Source organism: Euleptes europaea, chromosome 5, assembly GCF_029931775.1.
Source record: "Euleptes europaea isolate rEulEur1 chromosome 5, rEulEur1.hap1, whole genome shotgun sequence".
NCBI classification, from domain to species: domain Eukaryota; kingdom Metazoa; phylum Chordata; class Lepidosauria; order Squamata; family Sphaerodactylidae; genus Euleptes; species Euleptes europaea.
The window spans coordinates 21445411-21457634 of record NC_079316.1 but is presented as its reverse complement, the minus strand read 5'-3'; the positions used below and the strand labels follow the sequence as shown (position 1 = coordinate 21457634).

Here is a 12224-nt window from a genome sequence, read left to right as displayed (position 1 = left end):
AAAGGAAAACCACCATGGCTACATGAGCCTGGTAGAACTCTCTGATGGTTGTACATCAATTGGCTGGTGAGGACAGCAATGGTTTTACATCAGTTGGCTGTTGAGGACAGCAACCGTTTTACATAAGCTGGCCGTCCTTCCCCTCTTTCCCCCCCCTTTCCTTTCCTTTTCTTTCCGCCCTTCTCTCCTTTTCATCCTGCTCCCTTGTCCTTTTCCTTGTCCCTGTTTATGCCTCCCCCTCCATTGGTATCTGCTCGGCTTTTCTATTTGACTGGTTTCTCTCTGGAACTGGAATCAACAGTATCAACGGAGAGAGTGCTAGTGTTAGTTTAATCTTTGTGATTTTAATTGACTTTTATATGGTCATTTATATTTTAAATTGCATTTGTTCATGTTGTCAGCTGTCCTGAGCCCGGCTTAGGTCGAGAAAGGGCGGGGCAAATATATAATTAATTTATTAAGTAACTAAATAAAGCACAATGCTCTGTGCTAGGCAAGAAGGTGTTTTTGCTTCTTTTTAGGGATATTCAGCTCTGCCTCCCCACACTGAATCTCTGTCTAGAACAGGCATCCCCAATCTAGATCTTCTGGAGTTTGGAAAACTGGTAGTGGGTGCCACCCAAAAATATCTTCATGGACACCTACAGAATGGCTACCATGGGGAATGGACCTAATCAGAAAGTGCTGGGCGGTTTCAAGCCAAGTGTCCTTCTATGACTGAGGCAGCTGTTTCTTAAGAACAGAAAAGCCCTGCTGGATCAGACCAAGGTCCATCAAGTCCAGCAGTCTGTTCACACTGTGGCCACCCAGGTGCCTCTAGGAAGCCCAAATGGATGTTCTGGGTAGATGGGTAGACACAAAGATGATGCCTCCTAGACTCTTCTGAAGTATTTCCTGGTGCCATGAGCTGGAGGAAAGCCACGATTGGCTTTTTACTGTGGGGAAGAGAGGCTTTGGGGGAGAAGGAAGTGGGTGAAGGGAAACACATTGGAGGCCACCAAGGTGTCCCTGAGCTCTAGGTTGGGCATCACTGGTGTAGAACATAGTTGGGAAGTTGGCTATTACAGGTTAATTATATGATGAACTGTCTCGTGTTGAGTTGTACCAGAATATGGTACAACTCAGCAACAAGCAATATGTCAACAAGCAATATGTCAGCAAGTATTCAGAGACTAGAGCTGTGCTGAAATCTGCTCCTTCTGATAAGAGCTGGAGTCTGTGTCTTCACCCAGCAGATAGGTACCTGGTGTTTAGTTCAGATTTCTTCTTAAAGTACAGTGTACTGGAGGAACACTACAAATGTGCAGCGATACTGTACATTTAAAGGCAAGTCTCTCTTGCTCTGCCTCTCTCCCGGGAAATTATGCAGCTTCCTGACCTGACTTCTTTTGCTGGGACATGCGGGACTGCAAGCTCTTTTTGCTGACAAAGAGTGTTGTAATTTTAGATCCCCGTAAGAATTTGGAAGTTGCAGTTGCTGATCTGATTAACCACAGGCGGCCAATTGCAGTGTGGTCAGGGCAGCCACATAAATCAGTTCTTGTGTTTCCTTCCTGGAGGAAGTAAATAGAAATCATTCTCATATTTCTCTTTTCAAAATGAGAAAGCAAATTAGGCTCTCCCAGTAAAATTAAATGGCGGGTTCTCCGAACAATCAAAGGGAAGAATGTCTTAGTGCACGGATGTCAAACATACGGCCCGAGGGCCGGATCTGGCCCCTTGAGAGCTTGTATCCAGCCCATGGGCCAGCCAAGGCAGCCACCCCAATCTGGGCTGGCAAGCCCACTGCGGGCTCACCAGCCGAGGCAGCCACCCCTCACACTCTTGATCTGGGCTGACGAGGCATGACCCAGCCAAGTGACATTTATGTTATATCCAGCCCTCGTAGCAAATGAGTTTGACACCCCTGTCTTAGTGCATCACACTGGCTGGGAATTATCCGAGTACTTCCACAGGTGGAAGGATTTCTGCTCGTGGAGGGACCGTGGCTCAGTGGAAGAGCCTCTGCTTTACCTGCAGAAGGTCCCAGGTTCAGTCCCTGGCATCCCCAGTTAAAAAAACTAAGCAGCAGCAGGTGATATGTAATACCTCTCCCTGAGACCCTGGAGAGCCGCTCCCGGTCTGTGACTATCCTTGCCCCGAAGTGCGACATTGAAGGAAAGATGTGCAATCCATGTGCACATGGTGCCACCATTAAATGCGCACATTGCACGCAAGGCAGCAAGACTCCATTGCAGAGTGAAACAATTCATAAGGAGGATACCTCGCACTGGGTTGCTGTTATTAGCCAGTATGTCTTCCTTTTTATGTTCTTCAACTAAATTATGCTTGGGAGACATTTTTGCAAATTAGTTCCATGGTCTGTTTCACCGCTACACAAAAGTGGATTAAAAAATGTTGATCACTTTGGCTCAGAAACAATAATTTGAGAATGAAGCGAAGTATAATTTAACAATCCTGTACCGTTTTCCAGTTTGCCATTAAGACGAGTAAACGGCCGTGTCGGTAGGACGCAGATAGCGCAGGCAGAAAATGGGGAAAATGTTGTGATTAACTCAGCCTTGCTGAGTCGTTCCAACCCCTATTACAAATGTAAAAGTTTAAAAAATGTTCACTTTATAATTGGATGGAATCTTTCAGAGCACTGGAAATTTAATTTCAATCCGCTGCTGTTTCTCAGTGTGTACGGCCTGCGGGCCACACATGCTGGCCCCCTCCCTCCTTCCTTCCCCCTTCCCCTCTTTTTTAGGCATGCCATAAAATATGTATGAAGTATTTATTAAGTGTGTTGATAACATCCAGCAGATCTGCGTGAAATCCTTGGAGACGTTCACCCTGGAAGTCTGCAATTAATCTCTGGAATTTAATAAGGGAATTACAGCGTTGGAGTACCACACTTCAGATTTGGGCTCCTTTCCCCCTCCCCTTTCCGATTGCGAAAATATGCTGGAGAGAAATGGCATCTAATTTTATCCATACTAGGCTCCACTTTGCTCATTAATATTTACGAAAAGTCTTGCAAATGCTGGGCACAGAGCCTTCAAGGATATTCTCGGTAGGTTTAAAAAACAACAACAGGGTTTTGTCACATCCTGGCCTTATGCTAAGGTGTGACCAAGGGTCAGAAGAACCCATGACTGGTCTATGTAGGCAGGAGCAGGTTTTGACTGTGGGACATGAGGGACATGTGGGATATGAGGAAAGCGTTCAGGGCAGAATCAATGGTTCTACCAGGTTCAAATCTCCCCTCTGTCATGGAAGCTTGCTGGGTGTCCAGGGTAGGGTTGCCAAATCCCTCTTCACCACTGGCGGGAGGTTTTGGGGTGGAGCCTGAGGAGTGCAGGGTTTGGGGAGTGACTTCAATGCCATAGAGTCCAGTTGCCAAAGTGGCCATTTTCTCCAGGTGAACTGATCTCTATCGGCTGGAGATCAGTTGTAATAGCAGGAGATCTCCAGCTACTACCTGGAGATTGGCAGCCCCAGTCCTGGGGCCAGTCACGCGCTCTCAGCCTAAACTGCCTCGCAGGGCTGTTGTGGAGATAAAATGGAGGAGCAGAGAACAATGTAAGCCATGTTGGGTCCCCGTTGAGGAGAAAGATGGGGCACAAATGAAGTAAATAAATAAAATAAATAAAAAAACCCCAACCCAAAAGGTAGGTTAGGCTTTCATTGTGCTCCCATGTTTCTGGTTCTGGGTATAAAACAGAACAATTGACCAGAGTGGATAAATCATGAAGGCTTTCTTTGTTTTTAATACGGCTCCCAAAAGAATTGGCCTCAAGAGTGGTGAACAGATCAGGGTAGTCATCCCCCCGATGGATTCTGTGAGATTCCAAGAGGCCATGAAGGGTTTTGAGAACCTAGTAAGCAGTGAATCTGTTGGGCCCTTGGTGGGGGCTAGGAAGGCCAGACTATGGCAAGTTGCAGACAAGGGTCACTCTCCACCCCCACCCCATCTGTAGGCTCCCAGCCCCATGGTTTACCTTGAAGATATATCATTTAAAGAGGCTGGGGAGACACCTATATCAATTCTGGTGAAAATCTCTTGGCCAATCTAAAAAAGCATGCTATAGAGAGCATTGGGAAGCCCTTTCTGCCACCATTGTGTCAACTGAACCATATCCTGTACTGTTATTTAGGGTAGTTAGTAGTAGACAACTCCTAGGAGTGAGTCCTGTAGTGACAGACATTTGGTGTTTGTTGGTTCTTGTAGGTTATCCGGGCTGTGTAACCGTGGTCTTGGTATTTTTTTTTTTACACAGCCCGGATAACCTACAAGAACCAATGAACTCTGACCGTGAAAGCCTTCGACAATAATTTGGTGTTTGGTTGTGTGTTGCTTTGAAAATTAAATCTCTCATGATTTGGATGCCAATTTCATTGAAACAGGCAGCGGAGATATCTGTAGCTCTGTCTAATCACAGTTGCTTGGATCAACTCAGCTTGGGGCCTCACTTAAGGGGTGTTGTCCTCACCGCCATAAGGGCGAGGGTGCCATTTTAAAGACAGTTTAAAATGCTTCAAAGATAGGGTTTTCTGCTCTGGGTTGGGAAATAACTGAAGATTTTAGGGGTGCAGCCAGAGGAGGGTGGGGTTTGGGGAGGAGAGGGACTTCAATGGGGTATAATGCCATAGATTTCCACCTTCCAAAGCAGCTATTTTCTCTAGGTGAAATGTTCTCTGTTGCCTGGAGATCAGTTGTTAAGTTCTGGTGGGGGAACGCACAAGGTCGGAGATGGAGTTCCAACAACAGCGCTTTATTGTGAGAACAAGAACTGAACTAACCTACAGTGACCGGACCCCTGCTTATATGCCTGCTTGGCCGCCTGTGGCCAATCCCCCCCAAGTCCATGATTGGGGGGGGGGGAACCCAGTAGCCAATGGGAGCATACAGTTCAGGAGCCCTGGGGAACTCCAAGCTCCACAGGGTGCTTGTTTTCCCCTGATGCAATTACAAGGAACTTGTTTCCCTTGATTAAGTTACACATACAGCATGCATACATACGGTAACAGTTGTAATCCCAGGAGATCTCTAGCCACCATCTGGAGGTTGGCCACCTGGAGGTGGCATTCTTGTCGTCCCCCCACCCATGCACTTTTTCATGTGCTGAAACAGCCACAGGGGTACCAGCTCCCTTGTAGTGTTACAAAATGGCTGTGGCAGCCTTGTGGCCCATAAGGATGCTGTGACGTTTAGTTTGGTTCATAGGTCTTTCTGTTAACATGATCCTGGGGCATGAGAAGGCCACCACCTGTAGCTGAGAGATCCATATTGTAGTGGAAACCAGGGTTCGAGGGGGAGAGAGAGAGACCCAAAACCGTTATCAAGAAAAACAGTTTATTCGCACCTGCGGCTCAGTTACTCTAGCAAGCAAAAACACTGAGCCCCGATTCTACTGGGGAACAGACATTTATCCAAAATCCACACTCTGACAAGGCACATCAGCATTCTGTGCTTATCTGGTTGTTTTACATTGTCTGGAGCCTTAAGAACTCCAGCGGTTCTTTCTAGTTCCAGTTCTTGTTATCGTTCAACATGACTTTCCATGACTTTTCCCCCACTACCTTAGCACCCACAGAGAGTTATCCTGCCCAGCAACAAGCTATTCCCTTGCTGTCTTAATACATTTCAGTACATTTACAGAAAGGAAAAGAGGTTATCACAAACTATTAAATCAGACTGCTTAAGTGGATCCTCCACATTCAGGGGAAATCTATCTTGCTGTCTCAATATTAAGAACATAAGAACATAAAAAAGGCAATGCTGGATCAGACCAAGGTCCATCAAGTCCAGCAACCCTACAAATATACCATTGGTCTCATCTAGCACACCTGTTCTTACATTCTGCCCTTGCTCCAGGTAACTGGCAGAAATCATCATTTCAACCGCGAAATTGGAGGTGACAGTAAGAAGGGCTTCTATTTGGATCAAATTAAATCCAAATGAATTGTCATCTTGTAGGTAATTGTAACGGGAAGGCTCCAAGGACTTCCCTGTCACAGCCAGAAATTATTCCTTCCCTGCTGAGCACACAACAAAATCTCAGACTGTCAAAGAAATATAAAATGCTTAGTTTACGGTCGTAGCAACCTAGCACCGCTAGGACGTTTTGCAGCGTCGCTCATGCCAAACAAGTAGGAACTGGGGTCAAAAAAGGCTTCTCCTCACCAGTCTTTGGGCAGTGTCATGCTGGGTGGCGCTTTTCTCCAGGCGCATGAGCATTTTACAGCATGGTCTCTAGTTAGGTACCCACCATCCTCCTCCTGCCTAGAACCAGGCAATTGACAAGTGAAAATGTAGTTGATTGATTAGGATGGAAGGAGTGTCTACCATTCAGAGGTCTAAAATACCCCTCCCCAAAAAAAAAAAAAAAACAGTCCAGTATGGGATACCCTAGCCTATGGGCACACCCATGGAAGCTGTATGGTTCCCAGCCCCTCAGTTCATTTGCATAAAAACATAAGAAAAGCCATGCTGGATCAGACCAAGGCCCATCAAGTCTAGCAGTCTGTTCACACAGTGGCCAACCAGGTGCCTCTAGGAAGCCCACAAGCAAGACGACTGCAGCAGCACCATCATGTCTTTCACCATCGTATTGCAAGGGAGCAATATGAGACTAGAGCAACTGCCCTGTGAGGAGCGGTTAAAACTCTTAGGGCTGTTTAGCTTGGAAAGAGGGTGGTTAAGCTTTTCTTCCTCTCTCATAATACTAGAATGCAGGGTCATCTGCTGAAGCTGGAGGGTGAGAGATTCAAAACAGATAAACGGAAGTATTTCTTCACACAACATATGGTTAAATTGTGGAACTCCCTGCCCCAGAATATGGTGATGGCTGCCAGTTGGAAGGCTTTAAGGGGGAAGTGGACATGTTCATGGAGGAAAGGGCTATCCATGGCTACTAGTCAAAAGGGATACTGGTCATGATGCATACCTATTCTCTCCAGGATCAGAGAAGCATGCCTATCATATTAGGTTCTTTGGAACACAGGTGAGACAATGCCACTGCAGTTGTCTTGTTTGTGGCTTCCTAGAGGCACCTGGTTGGCCATTGTGTGAACAGACTGCTGGACTTGATGGGCCTTGGTCTGATCCAGCAGGGCCTTTCTTATGTTCTAAACGAGATGCGAAGAAAATTGGCGGCCTCATAGAGACCTAGTTCAGGTTACATCCACCATTCTCAGGGGGAAAGCCCCCTATCCCAAATTGTTTTGCCAATTGGAACCAATCCTCTTTCCTGGGCTGCTGTCAGTCCTGGAAAGGAAAAAGCACAGCTTCCATCCCACTTTTTCCCTTCTGGGGCTAACAGCAACAGGGCTGTCAGAGTTAACCCCCGCTTTCCCTGCACTGTGGCTTCAATGCAAAACAAGGAGCTGCTCTGAATGAATGAATTAATGAATCAATCAATCAATCAATTTTACTTGTGGTCAAAGACCAATAAATACACACTATATGTAGCAATCATACAGCATTTCAGATAAAATATGATATAAAAATTTATCAAAATTAAAATCAGATTACCGCACAATAATTTAACAATTATCTCTTTCCTATTAACAGAACAGCCATCAGGCTTCTCCACTTTTGAAATCCAATAGTTAAAGCTCAAACTTTGACTGGGTCTTTGCTTTTTAATTTACTGCGTACTTTAGTCTCCGCAACACAAAATTTGGCAACCTGTCTTGTGTTCAAGGGGTTTTCGTCCGCCAGTAATTTTTCAAGTTTATATTTATTCGAATAGCCGGATAGGTTTTCGATAAGTGGGGATAATATGGTGAGTCGGAGCTGATTATAAATAGGGCATTTAAAGAAAACATGCTCCCTTGTCTCGACTTCTCCAAGTTCACATGGGCAGATTCTTCTTTCAAGCAGAATCTTATTGTATCTACCTTCCAATACAGCAGATGGTAGTACATCGCATCTAGCTAGTGCAAAGATCCTACGTAGTTTGATTACACTTAGGGAGCTGCTCTGGTGTTGCTCCCATTTTAATAACACTGGCAAAATCCATTCTGAGATCTCCCAGGGACACATCTCGTTTGGGCCATATATGCCATGGAGGCGGGGTTTCCAACCTCCAGGTGGTGGCTGGTGGTCTCCTGTGATTACAACTGATCTCCAGGCAACAGAGTTCAGTTCACCTGGAGAAAATGGCTGCTTTGGAAGGTGGACTCTGTGGCATTATACCCCACTGAAGTCCCTCCCCTCCCTAAACCCTGCCCTCCTCTGGCTCCACACACACACACACACACACACACCCAAAGTCGCCAGGTATTTCCCCGCTCAGAGCTGGCAGCCCCACAAGGAGGCCACACCCCTGGGCCAAGCCTTTTCCCGTCATGAACATGTGAAACTGCCGTATACCGAGTCAGTCCATCACAGTCAGCGTTGTCTATTCTCAGTGCTCAGACAGCAGTCTACCTGCCGCCTGATCCTTTTTAGCTGGAGAGGCCGGGGATTGATCCTGGGGCATTCTGCATTCCAAGAAACAACTCTGAATTGGAGATATCGGTAATTGAATTGGGGTCTTTCTGCATGCCAAGCAGATGCTCTGCCACTGAGCCCCAGCCCCTCCTACACCTAGGGTTGCCAGGTCCCTCTTCATCACCGGCGGGAGGTTTTTGAGGCAGAGCCTGAGGAGGGCAGAGTTTGGGGAGGGAAGGTTCTTCAATGCCATAGAGTCCAGTTGCCAAAGCGGCCATTTTCTCCAGGGGAACTGATCTCGGTCGGCTGGAGATCAGCTGTAATAGCGGGAGATCTCCAGCTAGTACCTGGAGGTGAGAACTGAATAGAACAGCACGAAGACTCACACATTTCCTAGGATTTACAGCACAGGTGTTATTCTATTTGGTTAGTACCTGGAGGTTGGCAACCCTACATTGATGTCCCTCCCCTCCCCAAACCCCGCCCTTCTCAGGCTCTGACCCAAAAATCCCCCGCTGCTGGCAAAGAGGGACCTGGCAGCCCTACACCTCAGTGACCCCATGGAACGACCAATTGGCAGAGGTCAGGAGGAGAAAAAAACACTGAACAGTCAACGGCAGCCTCTGGGCTTCACAGTGTGCTACAAGGTAGATCCCCAAATGTGTTTCTTCTCCTAGGGAAGGACGAATTCTGCCTTGGACTCGGCTTCCTCGCGGGTCTTCCGACACTGGAGGAAAAGGGAGAAGCCAGAGTCCGTGGAGTGGAGGGGCTGAATGGCTTGTTATGGATTCAGATTAACCAGCCAGTTAAGTTCTTTAGCTGCTGCTTCGGCTATTTAATATTGCAAAAGTTTCTTCTGGCTTGAGCTCTCCAGCTCATTTCTTAGCGGGGGATTACCTTTTCACGTTTGAGGTCTCTCCTGAAAAGTGCTGACCCTCTTAAAAATGGTTCAGAGTCTCTGAACATTTTCGGGGGGGGGGGGGTTTGGGTTTTTTGAAACTGCTGCTTCCATTTAAGAAGAGTTCAGGCTCTTGCAGTTCCCGAATGCGGCAACAAACCTGGAAAGTGAAACCAGTGTCATATATTGGTCTGAGTGCTGCGCTAGGGTTCAAATCCTTACTCAGTCACAAACCTCACTGGGTTACTTTGGGGCAGTCGTTTGCTCTCAGTCGAACATACCTCAGAGGGTTGTTGTGAGGACAAAAATGGAGGAGGGGAAAACACGCACACTGCTCTGAGTTCCTTGGAGTAAGGGTGGGATAACTATGTGGAAGGTACATAGTTCATTCCTTAACTTCTGCACCGTGCATGCAGTGAAAATGTACACTTTCTCACACTGTGCTTGATCACGAGTTTGGCTTTTTGAAGGAGCCTCTTTTCCCTAAGAGCTTGCATATTCAAGACAGAAGAAGCTCATATGCAGCTTAAGCACAGCATAGCCACTTCCTTCTTACTCTGAACTGACTTTCTTGTAATCCGTGGCACTTTGTTGTTCATTTCATTTTATTTTTTTGTACTTCATTTATACTCCGCCTTTCTCCCCAATGGGGACCCAAAGTGATGTGTCATTCTCCTCTATTTTATCTCACAACAACCCTTTGAGGAAGGTTAGGCTGAGAGTGTGTGACTGGCCCAAGGTCACCTAGCAAGCTTCTATGGCAGAGTGGGGATTCCAACCTTGATCTCCCAGATCAACACTCTCCCAGTCCAACACTCTAACCCAGTCCAACACTCTAACCACTAAACCACCCTGCCTCTCAGCAGACTGAGATCCAAACCAGATGCTGCTGCCTCGTTTTTCCCACCTCCTTACATAGCATCTGTTTGTCTAGCACATTTTATCCTGCCTCCAACAAACGCAGGGCTGGAGACATGCTTCTTCTCTCCTCCATCTGATTCTCACAACAACACTATGAGGTAGGTCAGGCAGAGCCAATCACCTGATTCTGGCATAGTGAGGATGGAAACCCGGGTGACCCAAGTGGTCTTGGAACCACTGTCCTGGCCTAGTAGATTAGAATACCTCTCTCATGGCACCATGGTGCCCTGCTGGCTATCAGTTAATGATTCTAACATTTTTTAATTGTGTGGTTAAGATCAAGGCCAGGGGATGCTCGCTGGCTAACAGCTTTGTTTTGCAATGATTTTTCTAACATAGGACCTTCCCCGATGGTTAATTTTTATCATTTGCAATGCCCAGATGCCACTAAATGGCACCCAGCAATAGGCAGGGGTAGGTGGGAAGTAGACACACAGAGGCCCCATTTCAGCAGCTACCCTGCGTTTACCGGAACATCTCTTTGGGTCTTCACCGAGCGGAGGAGGGGCAACCCAGCCTCCGCTCTCCTTCCAGGGCAAGGCTTCCTCTCAATTCAGAGTCCTTTTTTGCAGAGGCAGCATTTTGCCAACTGCACCCACAGTCTCCGGCCATCTGGCTTTCGGAAGAACCACACGAGGTAACGGCGATGTGCTACGTGCTCCCCCGCTGCATGCTACGGCTCCTGACAGCGCAGTGGAAACCCTTCATAATTAATGGTTCCGTCGTTCAAATAAAAGCCCTTAAGTCCCTCCACTGTTTCCAGCAACGGGGCTTTGTCTGGCGGCGTGCCTCCGGGACATTTTTAATCTGGCTCCGGTTACCTTCTCTCACCGTTGCTTTCAGGCAGACACTGTTGCTGCAGGAGTCCAGATGGCCGAGACTGTTTGTTTGATTTTGTCGTGCTAATGGTCCAAATCCCTGGTTGCCTTTCTTCCCAGAAACAATTTCTGCTGATTGGTGGTTTCTGCCTATCTGCATCTCTATGCATAGTGTATATTGGGGGGTAGGGTTGCCAACCTCCAGGTACTAGCTGGAGATCTCCTGCTATTACAACTGTCCTCCAGCCAATAAAGATCAGTTCACCTAGAGAAAATGGCCACTTCGGCAATTGGACTCTATGGCATTGAAGTCCCTCCCCTCCCCAAACCCCGCCCTCCTCAGGCGCCGCCCCAAATACCTCCTGCCGGTGGTGAAGAGGGACCTGGCAACCCTATCTGCTCGCCTCCATACATGTGAATAGCATTGATCAAGTGTTAAGAGGAAAGGAAAACTGGAAAAGATGGAGATGCCAAGCACATGGGTGCCTAGCCAAACACACACTCACCACTCACTCACTCACTCAACTTTGCACCATTAGGGTTGCCTACCTCCAGGTGGTGGCTGGAGACCTCCTGCTATTACAACTGATCGCCAGTCAATAGAGATCAGTTCACCTGGAGAAAATGGCCCCTTTGGCAATTGGACTCTATGGCATTGAAGTCCCTCCCCTCCCCAAAAGCCACTCTCCTCAGGCTCTACCCCAAAAACCTCCTGGTGGCGAAGAGGAACCTGGCACCCCTAATTGGGGGGCGGGGTCCAAAATGACGATATAATAATAATCTTCAATATGACCAGTTTTATTTATGGCGTACTCCATGTATACTATGAGTTGGCTCCAGCACAGCGTTTCTGTAAACAGAATGGGGGTACAAGAGAATCCACAACTCTGACATGGCACAGAGCTCCAGAAGTGAACCATTTGTGTTCGAAACCAGTTTAAATGGTCACCATCCCTAAGTAATAGTACACATAAATCCATGAAGCTGCCTTATACTGAATCAGACCCTTGGTCCATCCAAGTCAGTATTGACTATTCTGACTGGTAGCGACTCTCCGGAGGCTCAGGCAGAGGTCTTTCACATCAGCTACTGCCAGATCCAAAAGTGAAGATGCTGGAGATTGAACCTGGGACCTTCTGCATGCCCAGCAGATGTTCTTCATCTG

At 47.2% G+C, this 12224-nt stretch overlaps 1 protein-coding gene across 1 annotated transcript in view; it reads left to right on the top strand.

Annotated features, from left to right (window-relative positions):
• SERPINI1 (serpin family I member 1) overlaps window positions 1-12224 on the top strand; it is a 47465-nt gene that overhangs the window by 18994 nt on the left and 16247 nt on the right. The window lies entirely within an intron of this gene.